This window comes from Podarcis bocagei (genome assembly GCF_964188305.1).
Source record: "Podarcis bocagei genome assembly, chromosome: 1".
In the NCBI taxonomy this organism is placed as follows: Eukaryota; Metazoa; Chordata; class Lepidosauria; order Squamata; family Lacertidae; genus Podarcis; species Podarcis bocagei.
In genome coordinates, this window is record NC_138125.1 from 79183024 (window position 1) to 79204712 (window position 21689).

Consider the following 21689-nt stretch of genomic DNA (forward strand, 5'->3'; position numbering starts at 1 on the left):
AGGGGTTGTAATGAACTAGATAGCCCTCGGGATCCCTTCCAATTCTACAGTTCTATGATTCTATGATCATAGATTTCCCTGGGTTTATGCAGAGAGACTAGTTAGACGCCAGAGTCGAGTAATAGTGCAGTAAAAAGCTCCTCAGGTAAGGTATTCTTCCCATCTCATCTTAAGAGCAGCTGTGCATGGAAACTTGAAATGATTCCCTTTCTTTTAAAAAATACTGACGTAATGGTGTATGTCATTTTTCAAAGGGGTGGGACCTAAAGTTTTTAGCAACCATTAAGGAAGTTTTTGTTAAGTGCAGCCAAGCAATGACCCCATGTTTAGGCTGCAATCCCAAACAGAGTTACTAAGTAGAGAGTAAGTCCCATTAAACTCAGGAGGAACTCGCTTCTGAGTAAACAAGCTTTGGATTGCGCCGTTCATCACCTATTTGGGAATTGGAAGGCAGGTTCTAATGAAAGGGCAAAAAAACCTGTTCTGGTTCAGCTCTAGTTACATTCTACAATCACGGCAAAAAAAGGGAAACTTTAGTCCCAGGCACATTAGCAGCAGTCAGGTTTTTTTTAATGAATCTAATTAATTATATATTACAGCAGCTGCTGAAAAAGTGCCAAGGAAGGTCACATCCCATTACAAATTACCAAGTTTAACTACCTTTTAGTGCAACCATTGAAACAACCAGAGATACTATCTTATTGGCAGTTTGAAACATTTCTCAACGGTTTACTCAAGGGACCAGCCAAGACGGAGCAATTTGGTGGGTGTTTTGTTGGTAGCCTTAACCCCAGAAGGCGTAAAACATTATTTTTGGAAACTAGTGCCAGTGATGTTTCCCAAGTAGCATGTTTAGGGCACTGTGAGGAGAGACTGCGGTGTTTTCTGTCTAGAACTCACACCATTTGATCTAGATGGTTCAGTTGTGGGTGGGCTCAATAAGTGAGGAAAAAGCATTTGTCACTGGGGACTGACTCATTATCTCTGTAACACTCTACACCTCACTGGCATTCAAAAGAGGTTCAGTGGCTGAGTTCATCCTTAAATTAATCCCCATGAGAATAACATAGGTAATGAGGTGCCCCCATATTGATATACTAATTTGAGACAGCTGCCATGTTCGAATAATTATGTATTTCAGTGGATGAAATCCAATGGTATCCGTTCACCAATGCAATAGAAGTGGGTTGGGCCAAGGGAAGGGAGAGAGAACAGCAGGAGGAGCAGAGAAAAGGGGGTTGTGCCATCACACAAGTGATGTGTGGCTGAGAAAATTGGATGTTATTCCATGAAATGAATTATATCTGGCTGAATTCTGTACTTTTAGAAAGCCTTCTCCTCTACCACTTAGGCTGGGTGTTGTTATGAGGGGTTTTTTTTGGGGGGGTAAAGAGTAAAAATGTTCTAATGTTCTCATCTGGCAGAAGCTTTGTAAACTAATGGGGGGGAGGTGATTTGCATATATCCTACCTTTCCCCTGCAACTGCCATGATATTGTGAGGGGGGGGAGCCTCCGGATCAGATTCAATTATGTGCAGGGGACAGCACAGGGAGGAGGTGAAGCCAGAATCACCTCCCTCACCCTTCTGTTAGTGGAACTCTTTGCTGAATCAAAGAGCTTTCTATGAATGGAAAGACTGCATTGAATACAAACACTATCCACTGCAGACGGGCTTAAAGGGATATTGGATATTGCTCATTCAGCAATGTTAACATTTTCCACAAGAATCGTTTCAGAAATCAAACAGAAAATCATGTTGGAATATAGTCTTTACAAATTTCCGGAACAATAATATTCAGGATAACCTTCAAAAATGTTTCCCAGTTTTAGCTGCTTTGTATGCTATAAGTTGAGTTTAATTTCTCTGGAACACACAGCCTTTAAAAAGCATACTTTGGAACTGGCTGTATTCTATGCCACCTCCACTCCCCCATGTGAAGTTATAATCCCTTGAACTCCTCCCCCTCCTCCCCTTGTTTATTGGAGAAAGCAGTTTTCCTCCCCCTCCTCCCCTTGTTTATTGGAGAAAGCAGTTTTCTCTTTTCAGATGATGTCTGAAAACAAGAAAGAACCAAGGGAAAATGCAGTTTTCAGTATCTGTTCAGGAGGAACCAAATATATTTTCTGTTGCACCAGTTAATTGTGTGCTTCTGAAGCTGAGAGGAAACTCAAGATACTTATACCGAAGACAGACATTCCTGCATGGACAGGGGAAAATAAGGCTATTCATGGTCAGTATTTTACTTTTGCATGTGCTTCTGTCTGTGCCATCCCTGTTCCACATTAATATGCACATTTCCCCAGTCACATTAAAATACATATTTAAATACTCTTCTTAAATGTGTTTTCTCATAAAATATGCAATTCAAAAAATAATTTCTCTCACATTTCTAAATGTACTTTCTCTCATTGTTTAAATGTACTGAGGTAGGAATATTATTCAGGAAATGTGAAAGCCAGTGCTTAACCAGTTCTGATCTGCACAACAGTCTGGAAGGTACAAATCAGGCAAGTTTTTATCAGAGTCTTCAAAGACCTAGTTTCTCAAGCATTCCTACTACCATGACTCAGTTTTTACAACCATTTAGTCAAGCAGCATTGTAATAACCTTGGCCCTGGGCATCATAGCTGCTATACCATTTTCTCTTTGGGACCCAGGGTTGGCCCAAAATATCTTGCTGCAGGAAGCAAAGGACACACCCCACACAGGTGACTGGACTTGCAGATGAATCTTCAACATTAGAGATACCGGTACGTCAATATGCTCCACCAATCGAGCAACACAACTGTTGTCCAACAGCTCATTACTGTTCTCTCACCTCCCATGCACCTGCAGCCTGAGGCTGCTGCCTCACTATGCCTAATGGTAGAACCTCCATTGTGAACCTCCCCCTCATTTACAGATATGTTTGATGAACCCCAATTACTCAATGGAATTATTTATTCTATAAGAATAGGTTGCCTGGATATTCAGCTGATCCCTTTTTTGAACTACAAATTCAGATGTGTTTTAAGAATTTGCCACATGCTCTGCTTAAAAATGAACTGATTATTATTCTAATACAGAGATGTGTTCATTCTGAACAGTCAATTTCTTATCAAGAAATTCTATAAGACCACTGCCGGTTTGTATCACTTCTTAATACTAGGTTCATTCATAGTTCCTGCTTGAAATGACTTTGCTGCGCAGCAGTAAATCATGTTTGTTGGGAGGGAAATCAATATAAATGCTAAATTGTCATCTGCAATATTCAATCAATGTTGCACAGAGTAACCCAGTGCAAAGTCATTATTGTACTGTAACAGCAACCTATGCAAAAAAAAATTCAAAAAGTAAGATGATTAGATTGGCAGTGCCATCAAGCCTCTATTATTCAATCATTCACATTATTACAGTTATTAAAAGGAAAATGTCAAGTGGTGTAGGCCCAAACATAGATCTGGAAATTAAAAGGATTACATACTGTCTTGGAATCTTTTACTTGAGCTGTCTGCCTATCAAAAAGCTGCTTCTTTGTCATAATTGTCAGCAATATAACTAGCTCAAAACACAGGAAAACTGTTCATTAAAAAACAAGTGTATATATATACGTGTGTGTGTGTGTGTGTGTGTGTGTGTGTGTGTTTATCAATTTAAAATATACAAATCATTAAAACAAGAACAGCACTGCTGCATCCCTGGTGATTCTCAAAAGGAGGTGGCAGGGCCAAGCATCTTCGTCCTGGCATGTCCTTTTGAAGATCACCACAGTATTTGGGGGGCAGCCCCCTTCTTGAAAATGCTGGGGGGCTGCCCCACCCCCACCCCCAGATGGCACCCCTGATGGAAAGAGTTCATTTTCTCACAGATGACACTAGCAACAGGCACCTCAGGACCTCTCCTCCAGCAGCTGCTAGGTATGCCAAGCAGCTGCTGCTTGTCCTCCTAACCAGGCTGGGAATGGCAGCCTTAAGTTTCATGCTGCCTGTAATACACCACCAAAACTCCAACATAAGTGGTATAATACCGACAAAAACAGAGTGGCTTGCCAAATTATTGGAGTATTACAATATATCAAAAACAATGGAAGAAATTGGAAGGATTTCAAAAGAAAAGATAGATAGGGACTGGAAGGTGTTTAAAAGATACTTGCAAAATCATATCGAAAAATCAGAACGCCTATTAGAATAAACAAGTTCCGTTTCAAATACTGAAATATCAAATAAGATGGATAACAATGTGTAATAGAAAAAGAAGTATGAAATTAGGCTAAAGGTGTGTGAAAGAAAGTAATAGAAGTGGAAAGAAATTGTAATTGAGTAGATTGGAAGTCAAACACAAAGGTGGGTGAGGGGTGGTGGATGGTGATGGGGAAAGGAATTATTTGTGGGATTGAGTGTAAGTATGTCTGAACACTTTTAAGGATTGTATGAAATGTATGTTTGTATGCTTGTATATGTGTATTAATGATGAACTATTTTAACAATAAAATATTAATATAAAAAAGCAAAACTCCAACATAAGGATGTCTGACTTGTCACAGGTGACATTAGGTCCAAACTACAGCTGCTTTGCTTGCACAGAAAGAGGAAAGTGGGGAACCAATTTTAAAGGCAAAAGTGATGAATGCGTGAGCAGTGCAGAACCCTCCTACATCTAAGGTTTATTTCTCAAAGGTGTGCATGACACTTAATCTTTTAAGCTGGATCAGAAATACTAAAGATAAGAGACCTTGTCTTAAGTGATTTGTTTATTGCTGATAGTATCGTTATATATTTAGATTACAATTTTAATCAATGTAAGCAACTTGTGTAATATGTGTGTATTTTAAAGGCAGGGTACAGATCTTAAAAATTAAAATTAATTAATTAATTAATATTGGCTGCATCTCAACTCCAGGAGTTCTAATTCTACATTATTACCAGATGCTGTTGGGTCTTTTATAGCAATGCGTCTTCATGTAACCTTTAGAGAAAAACATGCACTCTTACAGAAATAAATGCAGGATTTATTCTAGGAGATTAAATATGAACTATCATTACATAGTTCACTGAATCACAGTAGCAAATAAATAAATAAATAACTTCCCATAAATCAAGATCTCAGCGGCAGAAACTGAAGTACAATGATTAAAACAATAAAAGGGGTTGATCTGAGAATGATGTGACAGAAAAGGATTGTGTTGCTGAGTCTACCCCCTGAGAATTTTCTAAATCATAAGCAATAATTTAAGATTATATAAGGAAAAGAAACATAATTATTTCTAATAATAAATGGGAAAGGAAATAATAGACCCCGTAATGCAAGAGCTGGCAAATTCATTATTATACACAAACCCAAAGTATTTGATTAGAGTTTCTCATTATTATTATAGTTACCATTTCCAGTTGTGAAACTCATTTTCAGAGTGTTGCAAGACATTTCTGTTTAGTCTGGTGGCTGGGGTTAAGTGATTGGGGGGGGGGCTGAAATGGTATCTGATATGATTTTAGCTATATTAAATTGAATGCTAATATAATGTTTCATACTTAGTTTTTTAAAGCATATATATATGCCTTCTCTGATTGCTGGGAATGTACTGTAAACAATTATGGGTCTTGTTAAATAAAAACGAAGCAGAAAAACAGTAGGGACACCACTTACAAGAGATATATAAAATAGTGATTCACTCCAACAGAAACTTAACTTTTGAAGATCATCCAGCATTAATTATGGCAGGATCAGAAGCTGGTGCCACTTCACACATGCAAATACATGGCTTGATTTCTCGTCACTTGACGTGTCAACAAATGGTGATTTGCACCTGAATTCATGCTCTGACTCTTTTGAAAAGTGTGGAAGTGATATGATGTGACAGATCTTTGATGACTCCTTTCTCATATCCTAGTTATTACTCTGTCCTGTTTGGTTCCACCCTCTCTACCAGCCACAAATACCTTATTGTGAAGTCAACATACATTAATCTGTGTGTACCTTGACTGCTGTATTAGAGCTTGCAAGTATTATACTGCGTATGTATGTATGAATACATGCATGAACACGGTTTGCACACACACGTATGTCAACCAGCTCCGAGACACAATTGTAAGAATAGCATTCAAGAAAAGAGGCTAAACTGAGGCAATCCTTTTCCTAGGGATTGCTTAATCAGTGGAAACCTGCAAAGCTTCAAAGGAAGGTTTATAAGTGATCAAAAGAAGTGAGTAGAGAAAAAAGTAAAATATCCAGTCTTAGAGAGATTTTCCTTTGGGGTGACTAAATTAAAATGAATCAAACGCTGCATATTTCCAGTACTCCTATATACACTACATGAAGGAAGACGAAAATGAGGTGATTTTTCTCTTTTCTTACTGTGTGTACATGCTGTTCAGTTTCTGATAGGCAGTATTCCTTGCAGCTGTGGTCTATATCTTGATGTCTTCTGGTGATTCATGTAGCATATATAATTTGTTAGAATCACTACTTTTGGTAATCTACTGGCATAGTGCTTGAGGCTACAATTTTAGGCTGAACTCTTACAGAGCAACTGTGATGTCATGGTTAAGAGTGTTGGAGTAAGACTGGGGTGACCCAAGTTCAAATCTCCACCCAGTCAAGAGATTCACTGGACCAGTCACTATCTCTCTGACTAAACTACCTCACAAATTTATTCTGCAGAGAGGATCACAAATATCACCCTGAGCTCCTTGGAAGATGGTGGGATATAAATATGCGTGCAAATACTAATGCAATGTTGTAGAGAATATAATACATTCCACCAAGTAGTGAAAGCAAAAGATACAGAGAAAATGTAGTTTCTGAACCCAACACACCACATTCATTTACATGCTGGATAGAGTAGCACTCTATGTTTTATTGGTATTGTTGAAGTTAATGAACAGAAGAGTGCCTGGACCACTTGTGCCTCCTTGTTGGGTACCTACCCTCAGTTTGGAGTGCTAATGGTAGTTCACCCCAAATGTTAGTGGCCTCTGAAAGAAGATGGCACTTTCTAGACTAAAATCTATTTGTGTACTGCTCCCTAATCGTTAAAATCTTGTTGATCCATTTTTGTTAGTTGAATAAATACAATTGCTTGTGTATACACCTTAAGTGTGTATTGTGGGAAGGCTGCCATGTGGACATCCAAATGGGAGTCCCAAGGTTTCCTGGGTGGAGGCTTGAGCCACAATTTAATATAAAAAGAATATTCTATGATTCTATGATCCCCTAGACACTAAATCCATTCCTGGGTGATAACCATTATTATACTAAGAATTGTTTTACATATCTACATCAGTGTGTGTGGGTGGATGGGTGTAAAACCTGATTAAATGAAGACTTACTTCTGAGTAAAAATGTATAGGGTCACACACTTAAGCATCTCTGAACATATTATATGCCCATTACTGGACAGACTGCAGGATGAATCCTCTCACTTCAAGAAAGTTAAGCTGAAGTCAGAGCTAGCCAAAGACATTTTGCTGCCTGCAGCTGAGGAGCAAATTGCATCACTCACAGTAAAGGTATATGGTACCCACCAACCAGTAAAGTTAGTTTGGCACCTGAGGCAGAAAACCCCACGTGCTTCTCCTTCCCTTGTGGTAAATAAACAATAATAAATTAAATAAGTGCTCATTTGCTGCTCTTTTATGAGAGCCAAAATCAGCTGCCTAAGGCAGTTCCTTCACTCTGTGCAATTGAAAGGCTCTGTTAACTAAGCAAAGGCAAAAGGACAGGCTTCTATAATTTCTACCAAGTCCAATCAATCCAGTTTTATTGGTGTCTTGTCGACTTCAGATGTTTGCACCCAGCCTGGTTAATAAAGTAGCGGCTGATGTTAAGACACCTCAGTTCTCATTCGTGCCAGAATAGGACTCCAAGGTCAGAGCACAAATAGTCCATGAATGGTCACTAGGCTAGATCCCAGTCTCAAGGCACTAGACTCCCTGACTAAACCCCAAAGCTGCTAAACACAGTGATAGCCTAATCAAGGTCTCAATTAGGCCAACTGGAATTGCACAATGGAGTCAGATGTTGCCAATGTGTTGGAGTAAAGCAATGGCTTTTGATCAGTGGACTGACTATCATAAGACATCTCATTTAGGATAATAAATGTGGAAGCCAGCTATTTATCAACATGCTCAAAACAACAACTACAACCCCCCTCCCAGATAATGGAAGTGCTAATGTGCGACACCAAGCTATTCATTCATCAGTCCCAAGCCAGCCAATTCAATTGGAGTGGAATAATTAAAACAAAAGCCACACTGAAAATTCAAATGTGTAACTGCATTTCAGAGGAGCGAGGCCATGGGGGGAAAGCTTGTTTAGAAATACACAAAATGTCTTGATAAATTGGCCCAAACTCTAAGCAATTAGCCTCCAACAGCTTGGCATTACCCAAGGAGGGTATGGATAATTGGGTTCAGCTTCCCTGCAAATCTGCCATGTTCCTCATGACAATAAGCTGTTTGTGCTTTGAAACTGTTGCCAATTTCCTAAATTCACTCCATCTTGCAAGGGCTACCGACCCAATAATTTACTTGTCAAAAGTTGTTAGTCAAGGCAGGACAAAAGCAATGAGGCATGTTGTTAATCTGAGAGATTAATTTGTTTTAATGAATTTCAGGGATTCAGCCATTCTGCTGGGGATCAAGAGTTACTCTGGGACGACTAGGGTGTATCAAATTGAAGGGGAAGGATCTAGGAAAGATCATTAAATTGTTTTATTAGAAGGTAGCTAGAGCCAAAGAGAGTTAGGTAAGAGAAATGCTGCATACATAAAGCCCAAATGGGAGCTCAGAGAGATTTTTCCAAAACCCAGTTATTGTTCAAAAGCTGTGGCAGATAAAAGTTAGAAAACAATTTGGAGGGGAAAGGATGAGGAACTAATCTATTAGAGCACCAGAACATGGACACAAACACAAATCTCATCAGTAGACACCTGCTGTTCTGGTAGCAGCCAAGTCTGAACACTTGGAAGGAATTTAATAGCAAAAGGCACTGAAAGAGTTGGCCTAACAGTGTACCAATTGCAGCAACTGAAATGTGTGTTTTGCGGGGAGGACCCAACAGCCATCCCAATGAATGATGTGACTGGGTGTGATGTAGAACTGAAGGAATGGGTTTCCCAAACCCAAAACTGACTGTGCAGGCAGTTTGAAACTGCACCAGAATCCCTATTTTTCCTTAGCTAACATGCTTTAACTTGAGCTCTTGAGCAAAAAACCCAGCTGTATAAACAAGTGCTCAAAGCTCTCTCCCTTATCAGTCCATGAAGGCCGGTAATGACGGATGGCTTTGTCCATTCCAAAGTGGAACAGGGATGACACTCTGGGCCTTATCTTACATCCTGACCACAAAGACCACAAAGACGCACAGACCTAGTCCGGGAACAGCGGCAGAGTGTGTTCTTGGAATTGGTGACCTCTTACTCCAAGATAAGAGTATAAGAACAGGAATACCCTTTTATGGTCAGAAGTACAGGAAGGATTACCCTTTTATGGTTAAGAATACCGGAGCAGGAACATATGTGATGTCAACCTGCATGTATAGGCTGACGTGGTTGGATTCCTGGGGGAGGAGGGAGAGGGTGCCTGGAAGATATATATATACTGCATGAAATTTCTCATTTCTTTGGACTTGCTGTGGACTGACCACGCAAGTGCCTTCTGCTATCCGGAGAGCGGAATAAACTCTTTCTTTGAATCAACCTTGGTGTCATTTGACTTCCTTCCTCCCGTCCAGGAGCAACGCAGACCCAATCGGTGAACTCCAATAAGGCTACAGAACAACCAGAATTTATGGCAAATGCCACAATTCTGGCATGAAACAAGCCAGGGTAGCAATGGTTCATGCAGCACAATGGGAATATTTCAGTGTTGAATGTGGAGCTCAGAAATCCTTCCAGCTACCTGGGTGATAACCTCATGGTGTATGAACTTCACATTGCCCCAATAGGATGACAACCTCTGTGTGACCTCACACGGTTTGCAATGTGTCCTGCTCCTGGGTCTGACTTTCAGGGAAGACATCTGTGAATTCCAAGGGGCTATGAGAATGGAAGGCAGTACTGCTCTCAGATCTGGCCCCAAATGTCCCCACTGCTTCGGAAGTACCAGCACAATAGGGGCCTGTTTTGCCAGCATCTACCCAGCCTGTCATCATCCATGAGCTCCAGCCCACAACAGCCATGGCCTCCCATGAACTAGAATAAATGCTGACTGAAGAAGGCTAGACCCTTTAACTGAAGAGGATTCTTTTACCAGAGGTGAAGTCAGCCAGCTGCCCCCTACCCTACACACACAATTGAGCTACAGCTCTATTTAAAGTTGGGTCGAGGTTTGTATATTGCAGAAGAAACATTTGAGCTTCTAAGACTCAATAGTCTGAGCCACATACACAGATATCCAGGGTGCTAGCTGGGACTTGAACTTTGCCTTTCCAGAACTTGACCTCTGATTTGTTTGATTCTGCTTTATTGGAACCTCAATTTAACCTTGCTTGATACTGCCTGCCTTGCCTCCCCAAACCCAAGCATCTCTCTCCCCCTCCCCCTCCCTGCCTCTTCCCCATTCAGGCTGGAACCCCATTTAGCTATGACCACCACCTCGGTCAAAACACAAAAACTGTGTAAAGCATGGTAGCTCCAAGAGCAACCTAAACTTTTAGCAATGAATGGGTAATAGGAACACCACAAGTCAAATACTTAATGGCATAATGCAGGCATCAACAGGCATGGAATGAAAGATTTTCCCACTCTGCATTCATGTGGGTAAGTATGGAAATTATTTTAAATGCATTTTTGTTAAAGTCTAAAGTAATAGGGAAATTCTAAGAGAACTCTACCCTTTCCAAGTTAGTATTCAAGCAGAACAAAGGCAGATTCATTTGGAGATTATTAGGAGCCCCCCCCCCAATTTGTTTTGAATTAAATGCTCTTAATTTGCATTCACATCACTTGCAAGGGCTTCTTTCATTCATTCAGCAGCAAGGTGCATGGCACTTTAAATGGCTGAATTCCTGATAAAGCATCCTCAATTAACATCCCTGATGATATCCTTATCAACAGTTAGCCCATCCACCTACCAGTCACGTACAGCTCAATTTTTTTGTTAGCGGCATGGTCATATGAACTATGACCATGTAGCAAGGCTTTTACTCTCTACCCAATGACAAATTTGGCAACAACATGAAATTTCACAGGCAGAAATCTCTTTCAGAGGCATGCCATTTCTTTTCAAAATTTAGCCAGACATAAATGCTACTGTCTAATACTGCACATAAAAAATACACAAATCTTTCCTCCCCATCCCACTTGTTTTGAACTCAGATCTGTATCCAGAGGTAGCCAATGTGGGGCCCTCCAACTCCCAATGGTCAGGTATGGTAAGCCAGCTGCATATTCCTGCATTGCAGGGGTGGGCTAGATGACCATCACAGCCCCTTCCAACTCTACAATTCAATGATTCTATGAGTTAAGAGTCAAGTAATATTAGGGTTGGGGGGAGCATAGGTTCTCCATCCCTACTTTGGTCTCACTAGGCTTCCTCAAAAGCAATAAGAAGTGATATAGTTAGGGACTTCACAAACAAAACTTTTGAACTGGCACTGCAGTGACTAGTTCGATGCCTGCATGGAGATAGCAAACATTTAGTTAGCATTTTGAGTGTTTCATGTGAAAGCAGCCAAAAGCACATTTTAAAAATGCATTAAAATGTAGACTAAGGGCACTTCCACATGACATTTTATTGAGGGTGTGGGGCTGCTCAAGTCTACAAGTTTTACACAGCATCCCCATGATGTTGTCCTCATCCTAAGTACTGTTCCATGTTATTTTTCCATTTGATCTGGATCAACCATTTCCACAACCAATCTGATAAGTTAAAAAAATATATCCACCACTGAAATGGTAAATCTGGATTAAATGGGGATGCGGGGTGGGATTTTGATGAGGCTGAAGTCATGTGGACACTACTGGGGGAAGGAGGCAATGGATGCATAAGTAGACCTGAGTCCACAATAAACTGCCTTGTGGATGTGCCCAAATAGAATAGTTGGAAGGCATATGATGCTTTTTACTGAGAGAGAGGAAACACTTCATAATAACCTGCCTTTCTTACAAGATAATCCATATTACTTACATCTCAAAACATCATGAAATACTACAAAGAGCTGTAAAAATAACAACACTCTAAAATAAAACTACCATAATTCTTTGCTGTTGAAAAACAGGTGCCCCCGAGGCACAAATCCACTTAAGAGTCTCGACTGGTGACATAAAACAAGTCCTTCCCAAAAGCTGCGATGTTGTTGAAGGCAAGGAAGGGTCTCTCAGCCAAGGAAGTGCTTGGGTGCCTGACTGCCTGAGAGCCACAATTCAAAATTTTATGAAGAAAGAATGGGATGTATGCAATTAAATATCATTATAGTACCAACACGAGATCAAAATAGGTTATACTGTTGAACTTCAGCTAACAGTGTGAAACACTCAAATCACTTTCTGAGGGTAGATTAACAAATATGTTTGCAGTAACACCTATAGCAACAGTGAAGGACCTCAGTATCCTTTCTTTTCTGTTCTGGTCCCACAGGGGAACACACCAAGCAAGTCAGTTTACTTCTCACACCACCAAGCAGAGCAACTAGGCAGCAACTTGCTCTAACAAGAAGTGAACTGAGGCCTTTTGTGCACACTCTATGTCATGCTCTATCCACTTTGCTGGAGAACAAGATTCCCTAAAAGGGCCAATCCTCTGACCTGAATATGGGCACTTCTCCTGCACTCCATGGCCACCCAATGAGTACTTCCTGTGTTGCTGGCCTGGCAAAGTGGTGTCTGAGGTATTTAGTTCCTTGAGCCCAAGGAAAATATATGTGAAGGTATTTGTCTCTGGTTCCATGGACCCTAGTGCTGTGGGGTTTGATTTAGCAGGCTTTTGCCTGTGGGGCCCTGATCACCAACAGAAGGCTAGCCTAGCTCTTCAGTAAGTACCACTCTCATCTCTGACTTGGTGTACTGCTCCACGCTGGACTGTGGGGTTAACCCATATTTCATTTATAAGGAAGCTGAGACACTGACGTGTTAAGCCAAGGTCACACAGGTGGTGGTTCAAAAGCAACATCCAGTTCTCTTTATTCATGCCTGAAACACCCATTTCCTTTTCTCCCAAGTGTCTGAAAGCAAGGAAATGTTGACTGTCAACATAACTCAAACCTTCCTTCTTTACAAATGATGTGGAAGAGAAAGATCATTTCACAGCAGAAAAAAACTATTTAAGGTAATAACGTTCTGACATTTCCATATGCCTCATAGCCAACTTGTTACTACTTGTTTATAGCAGAAGCATGATGAGAGAAAGCAAAGCCATTCTCTGCTCATTAGACTTTCAGAAATGATTTCAGGGGAAGTTACTCCACATGCACTGCTGTTTCTCACTTCCAAAGAGCAGGAGAAAGGAACTGTATTAGAATACATTTTGTATTTCACACTCAAAGTGCAGTACATCACCACCCAGACAAAAAGAAAACACTTTTTAAAAACCTATTAAAAAGGACCTGCACAAAAGCAATGAACTCTGAGTGGGGAACCTGTGGCCCTCCAGATGTTTATGAACTCCAGTTCCCATCATCCCTGTCCATTGGGGCTGGTGGGAACTGGAGTCACAGGTTAGCAGGTAATTTCAAACCCTACAGTCCATTCGCCACCCCTTCTGCTACAACTGGGTCTTCCCCAGTCCCATACTCTCCCAGTTTCCCAAGGTTACCTTTGCCTGACAATAACACAAACTCCCCTTTCCACAACTGCTGTTCTCCTACCTTCACACACAATATTCCTTTATCTTATGCTTTTTCTCAGAGTTATCCTCCTTCCCAGTCTGCTGCCTATTCTGTCCCTTTTCCTGCAGCTTCAGTTTTTTTTAAAATCAAAGTCTTAAAATCTGACATGGAACTTTTCTTCATCAATTTTGCAAATCCCAATGGATCAAGGCAGAGCTGCTATTTCCTAATATTTATCTGTCGTTAAGAGGTCGAGAGCACCCCTCAGGCTTGCATGTGTTCTTCCTCCCACCCTCTCTCATTTCTATATGTAAGGAAACTGAGCTTTAGCCTATTTTATATTAGTTATAATTAATTAAAACTTGCAACATTATTCTAACCTGATTTCTACTTTTGTTTTCCACACTAGTACATTGGAGTATGGGCTCACATCACAGTTTAACCCCTATTCTGAACTCAACCCACCTTTGCTGTTATATATGCAGAGCATTACATTGGTGCCATGCTCAACGCTATGGCTGGAACCATGATCAACACCAACCACAGTGTGAACCAAAGTTAAAAGCAGGTTTCAAATGATGTTTTAAAGCTAATCATAACTAATGTTCAGCACAGTGCAGACCAAATGCTATCCATAGTTGAAAACTGAATGGGGAAGGGAGGGAAAAAAGAAGAGGAATGAGAAAAAGGAAGCAGAGAAAGAATGAGAAAGGCTGAGCAATGCTCACAATTTCTTAACCATGGTCAAGAAGCACTGCATCTGCACAGAGCCAATAAATCCTGCCTTTCCAAAGTAGTAGAAAAGTGGCAAGTCCGAATTCCACTCCTAAAGAGTGTAGAACCTGAATACAATACTTACTAACATAAATTTATGGTTTCTATTGCATTAATAATTTTGCATTGTGCAACACCTATGGAAGGTCACAGAGATACTATTTTAACACAAGTGTTTTTAACAAAACAGTTTCTGCTAAAATGATCCAGCTCTTCATTATGCTAGATTTTAAGACACAATAAAGATTTCTGAAGACACTGGTGCTGCATTGATTCAAACCAACAGAGAATATGCTCCTAACAATTGATGAAAGCAGTCCTTAAAAAAGCACAGCAGTAAGCTAACACATTGGGCTGCCCAGGAGGACTCCCTGAGTGAGTGCTTGAGGGCCCTGCTCTTGCCACTTACCATCTGGCCTGGGGCGGGGCCTGAAGCCTCATAAGGACTGCGTGCTGCTTGCGGCCTGCTGCCCAGGAAGACTCCCTGAGTGAGTGCTTGAGGGCCCTGCTCTTGCCACTTACCATCTGGCCTGGGGCGGGGCCTGAAGCCTCATAAGGACTGCGTGCTGCTTGCGGCCTGCTGCCCAGGAGGACTCCCTGAGTGAGTGCTTGTGGGCCCTGCTCTTGCCACTTACCATCTGGCCTGGGGTGGGGCCTGAAGCCTCATAAGGACTGTGTGCTGCTTGCGGCCTGCTGCCCAGGAGGACTCCCTGAGTGAGTGCTTGTGGGCCCTGCTCTTGCCACTTACCATCTGGCCTGGGGCGGGGCCTGAAGCCTCATAAGGACTGCGTGCTGCTTGCGGCCTGCTGCCCAGGAGGACTCCCTGAGTGAGTGCTGTGGGCCCTGCTCTTGCCACTTACCATCTGGCCTGGGGCGGGGCCTGAAGCCTCATAAGGACTGCGTGCTGCTTGCGGCCTGCTGCCCAGGAAGACTCCCTGAGTGAGTGCTTGAGGGCCCTGCTCCTTCCTGCCACTTACCATCTGGCCTGGGGTGGGGCCTGGGGCCTCATAAGGACTGCGTGCTGCTTGCGGCCTGCTGCCCAGGAGGACTCCCCTGAGTGAGTGCTTGAGGGCCCTGCTCTTGCCACTTACCATCTGGCCTGGGGCGGGGCCTGAAGCCTCATAAGGACTGCGTGCTGCTTGCGGCCTGCTGCCCAAGAAGACTCCCCTGAGTGAGTGCCTGAGGGCCCTGCTCCTCCCTGCCACTTACCACCTGGCCCAGGGCGGGGCCTGACAGGCCTCACTAGGACAGTTGTTACTGCCGGAGGGGCACAGAGTGTTTTTAAAATGTTTTTAAAATTTTTCTATGGATTTTTTGTATGTGGGGGGTGGGGGTGGGATGGATGTTTGGTTGGGCTTGGGGAATTATTATTTTTTTTATTTTGATGTTTTTGTAATTTTTACATTTTTGTTTGTATTGTTTTATTGGTTTTGTTTGTTTGTTTAAGGTGTTCTTTTGTTTTTAGGGGGAGGGTTCAGGGCTGCCGGGGAGTGGGCCCCAGCCCATAAAATGGCTGGGGCATGTTCCACAGGGGGGGATGCACTGGGACAACCGATCTCGGTGATCACGGGTAGGAGGAGGAGTTACGCTAAGACCAGACCATGTCATTACAGAGGAGGCAGGTTTAGTCGTTGTCTGAGGACTATCCCTGCCTCCGGGTCTGGTCCTGACCGGATGGATACTAGAATCAGCAAGGGATACCCACATGACCTGAAGGTGCTGCTGTGCAATGCCAGGTCAATGATTCATAAGACCACTGCCATCCATGACTTGATCATGGATGGAGGATTTGACCTGGCATGTGTAACAGAGACTTGGTTGGATGAAGCAGATGGGCCTGTCCTTGCTGCTGCTTGTCCACCAGGTTTCTCTTACGCACAGCAACCCAGGTCATGTGGGCGGGGAGGGGGGGTTGCAGTGATTTTTAGGAAGTCATTAGTTTGCACCAGGCGTCCTATTGGGAAGACCCAGTTTTCTGAGTGCATGTTCTGGAAGTTGGGCAATAGGGGCAGTACAGGATTCCTTTTGGTGTACCGACCTCCCCGCTGCACCAAGGATTCCCTGCCCGAGCTGCTTCAGGTCGTGGCGGATGTTCTCCTGGAGACACCTAGCTTGGTCGTCCTAGGGGATTTTAACATCCATGCCGACACGACCTTACAAGGGGCCGCTCGGGACTTCGTGGAAAGCATGGCCTCCATGGGGCTGTCCCTGAATAAGTCTGGCCCAACCCATAGCCGTGGACATGCCTTGGACCTGGTGTTTACCTCTATGGATGTTGGTGATCTGACACTAAGTAAAAGCGAAATGAAAGAAGTGCCATGGTCAGATCACTTCCTGGTGCAACTGGACTTCTCTGCGACCCATCCCCTCTGCAGGGAGGTGGGACCAATTCGGATGGTCCGCCCCCGCCACTTAATGGATCCAAATGGTTTCCAGAGAGTGGTAGGGGATGCTTTATCCCATGTTGATGGCCTTTCAGCTGATTCCCTGGTGGCCCGCTGGAATGTGGAGTTAACCAGGGCTATTGACTGTTTGGCTCCGAAGCGCCCTCTCCGATTGCATGGAGCCCGGACAGCCCCGTGGTTTTCCACGGATCTGAGGGCAATGAAACAATCGTTGAGACGGCTAGAGCGCCGGTGGCGGATAACTCATTCCGAATCTGACCGGACACAGGTTAGAGCTCAACGTCGAGCCTACCAAGTGGCGATAGCGACGGCGAAGAAGAATTTCTTCACCGCCTCTATTGCATCTGCAGAAAACAGCAGCAGGAGACTTTTTCAGGTGGTTCACAATTTAGCGGAACCACCTGCAACATCAGGGCCCAGTACGGGCCCCATGTTCTCCTGCAATGATTTTGCAAAGTTTTTTGCAGATAAAATCGCTCAGATTCGGGAAGAAGTAGACTCCACCGTGGGAGCAGGGCCGGGGCGGGAGAGTGCTAGAGCTCTGTCTAGTCAAGTTGAGTGGGATCAATTCCAATCTGTTACCTCCGAGGATGTGGACAGGCTGCTTGGACGAGTGAAACCAACCACCTGTCTCCTGGATCCTTGCCCATCCTGGCTTATAAAAGCTAGCCGGGAAGGACTGGGCGATGGGCTTCGTGGGGTGGTGAATGCTTCCCTCCGTGAGGGAGCCTTCCCAGACCCGCTGAAAGAGGCGGTTATTAAACCGCTTCTTAAAAAACCATCTTTAGATGCGGCCACGATGGCCAACTATCGCCCAGTCTCAAATCTTCCATTCCTGGGCAAGGTGATTGAGCGAGCGGTTGCCGAACAACTCCAGGCACGCCTGGAAGAAGCGGACCATTTGGATCCCTTCCAGTCGGGATTCAGGCCTCATCATGGGACTGAAACTGCCTTGGTCGCACTGGTTGATGATCTCCGGCGGGCTAGGGACAAAGGTGAGAGCTGTTTCCTAGTTCTGCTGGATCTCTCAGCGGCGTTTGATACCATCGACCATAGCATCCTTCTGGACCGTCTTAGGGGGCTGGGAGCTGGGGGCACTGTTATACAGTGGTTCCGCTCCTTCCTCCTGGGCCGTGTTCAGAAAGTGGTGGTGGGGGATGAGTGTTCAGACCCCTGGGCTCTCACTTGTGGGGTGCCTCAGGGTTCTGTCCTCTCCCCCATGCTTTTCAACATTTACATGCGGCCGCTGGGAGAGATCATCAGGAGGTTTGGGCTGGGTGTTCATCAGTATGCGGATGATACCCAGCTCTACCTCTCTTTTAAATCAGAACCAGTGAAGGCGGTGAAGGTCCTGTGTGAGTGTCTGGACGCGGTTGGAGGATGGATGGCGGCTAACAGATTGAGGTTGAATCCTGACAAGACAGAAGTACTGTTTTTGGGGGACAGAAGGCGGGCAGGTGTGGAGGATTCCCTGGTCCTGAATGGGGTAACTGTGCCCCTGAAGGACCAGGTGCGCAGCCTGGGAGTCATTTTGGACTCACAGCTGTCCATGGAGCCACAGGTCAAATCTGTGTCCAGGGCAGCTGTTTACCAGCTCCATCTGGTACGTAGGCTGAGACCCTATCTGCCTGCGGACTGTCTCGCCAGAGTGGTGCATGCTCTGGTTATCTCCCGCTTGGACTACTGCAATGCACTCTACGTGGGGCTACCTTTGAAGGTGACTCGGAAACTACAACTAATCCAGAATGCGGCAGCTAGACTGGTGACTGGGAGCGGCCGCCGAGACCATATAACACCGGTCTTGAAAGACCTGCATTGGCTCCCAGTACGTTTCCGAGCACAATTCAAAGTGTTGGTGCTGACCTTTAAAGCCCTAAACGGCCTCGGTCCAGTATACCTGAAGGAGCGTCTCCACCCCCATCATTCTGCCCGGACGCTGAGGTCCAGCGCCGAGGGCCTTCTGGCGGTTCCCTCATTGCGAGAAGTAAAGCTACAGGGAACCAGGCAGAGGGCCTTCTCGGTAGTGGCGCCCGCCCTGTGGAACGCCCTTCCAGCAGATGTCAAAGCGATAAACAACTACCTGACATTCAGGAGACATCTTAAGGCAGCCCTGTTCAGGGAAGTTTTTAACGTGTGATATTTTATTGTATTTTTGGTTTTTATGGAAGCCGCCCAGAGTGGCTGGGGAGGCCCAGCCAGATGGGCGGGGTATAAATAATAAATTATTATTATTATATATTATTATTGGCAGCAAAGACCTTAGTATTCATTTTGCTTCATACAGTAAGAGCAATCCACAAAGACCCATTTAAATCTTTGAATGTTACATTTAACTTCTAGGAGATTTCACTAGCTATCCCCCTGATCTTTACAGCAGCTTGAAAGTTTCAGAATGCAAAAAAGGACAGCAAAAAAAAAAAACTTTACAGAGTATATCAGACCTTGACAACAGTTCACAAAGGCTACTGGGATTCACTAAGCATCAGTGAATAACATTATTTTCCTTTACAAACCCTGAAACTACAGCCCTGTGGTATGCCAATGAAATGAAATATGCAAGGAGGGGGAGAGAATTTTAATTAAAAAAGGAAAGGACAGCTGCTGGTGAAAGGTAGAAGTAGGGCACATTGTTAGATGAACCAGGAAAATCTTGGCTCAGTGTCGCTTATTTATATCTGAGTGGTTTTTAATAATGTCTGAGCCGGAAGGCAAAAATGACCTTGAAATGTGATATCTAAACCAAGAACAGAACACCAAAACTGAAGTACACACCTCTGCATGGTTCATATGAACAGGACACACACACACAGCAATGCCACCCTTCTGATATTTAAACAAGTTCTAGATTCATCAAATGGTTTTTTTCCTGTTCTTTTGTATAGCAGCTAAATAAGTTGGCAACTACAGCAAGTTAAGATATTAGTGCTGGGATCCCATGCCCAGTTTGGGTCGCCCATGCTCAAGAAGGATGAATTAAAAAAATAGAACAGATGCAAACCCGAGCAACGAGAATGACAGAAAAAAGAGACAGCATGTCATGAAGAGAATGACAGTGTTTCACAAATCAGCAACCCCATCCAGAACAGGCCATCTCCCCACTTGCTCTGCTTGAGAACTTGGATCTCATAACACTCCCCCCCATCCAGTTTCAGTTTTTCAGCCCACCTCCAGCCCATCATTACCTCCAAACATGTGGCAACTCAGTTACCTCTTCTGATTCAGATGGCATGAAGAGGTAAAGCTGGGTGTCGTCCACATATTGGTGCCCATTCACTCCTAAACTCCTGATGGCAGCTGCCAGAGGTTTCATATAGGTGTTAAGTAGCATGGGGACAAGATGAAACCCTTCGGGACACCACAGGAAATCTCCCTGTAGTGATGAACACCAACTTGGATGGCTTTAAGAGAAGATTAGACAAGTTCATGGAGTATAAGGTTATCAATGGCTACTATCCGTGGTGGCTGTGCTCTGCCTCCACTGTCTGAGGCAAAATGCCTCTGAACACCAGTTGCTGGGAATCACAAATGGCAAGAGTGCTGCTCTGCTCATGTTCTGCTTTCCCATAAGAAGCTGGTTATCCTGCAATAACAGGTTTATGGACTAGATGGGCTACTGACCTTATCATCCAGCAGGTTACTCTTACGTTCTAAATAAATCTGCCCCACCAGGCAATTCCGAAAGTGGGGGGAAAGTGGTAGTGTGAATCGTTTTTGTAGTGGCTTAATGCTGTGTTTTAACTGTGGCAACCTGCCCTTAGAGTAAAGGACATGTAATAAATTATAATAGTAGCAGCAGCAGCAGTAATATGCAATGTCTTCTTAAACAAGAGGGTTAAAAGACATTGCTAATGTTTTCATGCAGAGCACTTCATGCACATGTCATAACTGGCTTTTAAGTGACCAAGTCCAAGATAGCATGAACCCTCCTATCTACAGGAAACAATTTTATTGTATAAGGAACAATGGTCAAGATCCAATGTTGTACCAGTGGATATAATGGAATTTCCCCCATCCCTTCCCCCCTGCACCACATGGAGCAGATTCTGAGGGGTATGCAGGGGTTGCAGAGGGGGGAAGGAGAGTAAGTCCGATCTGTACAAGTGGTGTGTTGCGCATGTGGGATAGCACAATTGGATATTAACCAATATGTCCCCATGGTGTATTGCTCTGGCATTTATATTTAATTACTTAGTGCCAGCCTCTTTTTAAAAAGTTTTTCAGGAGCCTCAAGCAAATTATTAGGTCTGTTTTCCCATCAAAAACAAAGCTTGTAGTTAGTGTTAATTAAAAGTGCATCAATATGCAATATACATCCCAGTCAGCTCCAAATTTTAAAACACAGAAACCAAAAGTGTCTTTCCCTCCACAAGCCCACAAAGACATACTGCAGTGCTTGAAAAACACATGGAAACCTTCTGTGACAGTTCCAATTCATCTGCACAATTAAATAATAATATTTTGTAACCCAAATTCATTGGCCATAGACTACAACAAAAAGATGTCATTGTCAACAGTTATGCAAGGTTAAACAAACAAAAAATGTCATGCAAGATCCATGAATTGCATATAAGACATTTCAAACACATTCAGTGAAAGCCCATAATTTTTCTTAGTTGGCAAAGCAGAAGTTATTTTCTGCATATCTGCAGCTACTAAAATAAGGTCACTGTTATATGGTAAAAGCTAGAGAAATGTCTCTATGCAAAGAGGAAGATTCAGCACCCAGTTTTAAGCGACACACACTATAAAGCAGGAGTGAAGAACTTGA

The 21689-nt window shown here is 43.4% G+C and overlaps 1 protein-coding gene across 10 annotated transcripts in view; it reads right to left on the minus strand.

The window, feature by feature from the left end:
* The window catches only part of TSPAN4 (tetraspanin 4), a 508885-nt gene that overhangs the window by 157609 nt on the left and 329587 nt on the right, over positions 1-21689 (minus strand). The window lies entirely within an intron of this gene.